This window comes from Phyllostomus hastatus, unplaced genomic scaffold (assembly GCF_019186645.2).
Source record: "Phyllostomus hastatus isolate PE091 unplaced genomic scaffold, TTU_PhHast_1.1 phas_contig_209, whole genome shotgun sequence".
Classification (NCBI taxonomy): domain Eukaryota; kingdom Metazoa; phylum Chordata; class Mammalia; order Chiroptera; family Phyllostomidae; genus Phyllostomus; species Phyllostomus hastatus.
Window position 1 is genome coordinate 9,402,174 of NW_025333735.1, and position 1,670 is coordinate 9,403,843.

The 1,670-nt window shown below is 36.6% G+C and overlaps 1 pseudogene; it reads left to right on the top strand.

Moving 5' to 3' along the window:
* Nucleotides 1–200: 200 nt before the first annotated feature.
* LOC123816405 lies at nt 201–999 on the top strand (annotated as a pseudogene).
* Nucleotides 1,000–1,670: the final 671 nt, after the last annotated feature.

Sequence of the window (1,670 nt, forward strand, 5' to 3'; positions counted from 1 at the left end):
GGCTCTCTTTTACTTTGTACTTCAGGCAAAGTATTACAAGAGATGAGCTCAGGAAATAATTGGCTACTTTGCAAGCAGAGATTGAGGATCCAGATATTGAGGCCTGGATAAGAAAACTGTACAAAGACTATGTATGCACTGAGATGGCTGGGGAACAGTCTTGCCTTCATTCTGGAGATGTTCCTATCTAGGTAAATTCCATGCCCAAAGATGTGCTGAAAATCTAAGCTCAAGAAATATCTGGAATTTCTTTTGGAACTGGCTTCTAACAACATCTATTTATGAAAAAAAAGGCATTGTAAACCAGACTTTTCTAAGAAAAAAGTAGGTGCTCAAAGATAAAGCATGCCAGGCTACTGGTGTCCTTGGCAGGACCTTCTGCTCTGTTTCCTTCTGTCACTTTATTACAGCTTAATCTTCTTAAGTCCCACTTTGGATCATTCAGACTTCTAGGACACACTTCAGATTGTTGGAATTCGACTTTGTTCTGAAATTTCTTTTCATAGGTGCAAAATGCTTTATTTTATTGGCAACTTCTTTTATAGTGACTTTGAAATCCAAGAGTTGCTACTATATGTTTTTAGAAGGATTATTTCAATGTTACTGAATTTTGTTCCTGTATCAGTTTGCTTTCATTAACTTATTGGCTATGGGGAGTTTGGTGATATAACTAGGAAGATTCTTAGGATATTACTGGTTTTGTGCTACCTCACTTTAAGGCTTTTGAGAACTTTAAGACAGGTTTTGTGAATATTTTTTAAAAGCCACATTTTGGAGTTACTTGTTCAAATGTAGATGATATTTGTTCAATATGTTGAGCTGACTTTCAGCTTTTCCCTCCCACCTGTCAGCCTATATTTTCCAAACAATGTATTACCTTATGGCTTTACAGTAAGAAAACATGACCCCTGGGCAAACTGTGATTTCAGACCACATAAATGTTTAAAATGGAAAGATGAGGCTACCCCATCACACTATAAATCAGTCTTTGGGTTATAGTGTCCTTGGGTTATGATGACTATTGCTGAAGGCACTAGGATAGATCGCAGTGACAAAAATTAAGAAAAAGTTTTCCAAACATTTTTGAATACTGGAATAAGATTTAAGCATGTATTTCAATTTTTTAATTAAATGAATTAAAAGAAAATAGGGCTTTAAAAAATAAATAATATTCAACCGAATGTGTATGTAAACATTTTTCTATCCCAATTACTAGAAAGATAATTACAGTATAAAATTATAAATGTGTTTTCTTTTTAATGCTACCCAAACCAGCCACTATATACAGTGCTACTAACATTCCTCCTGTGAAATCCTCTCTGATTCCTGTGGGGCGGGTCTCTACCTCCTCGGAGGTCCATCAGCTCTCTCTGTCACTCAGGAAGTTACCCCTTTGCTTTGCATCACAGCTATTTTCTGACTTGCTGGTCATGTCTGATCTCCACTCTAAACTGTGATCCCACTCCTTGGGGATGCTGGCTCCGCACACACCAGTAGTCATTGCACTCTTTGGTCCAGAGCTTAACCATTGGGTAATGTATGATGTTTTCTCACAGGAAGAGGGCAATTTTCTAAGAGGACTCAGTAATAATTCACAGGAAAAATAAAAATAGTACTTAGTTGTATCACAAGAATTAAGACTGTCCAATAAGCCAATATCTTAGCTTACT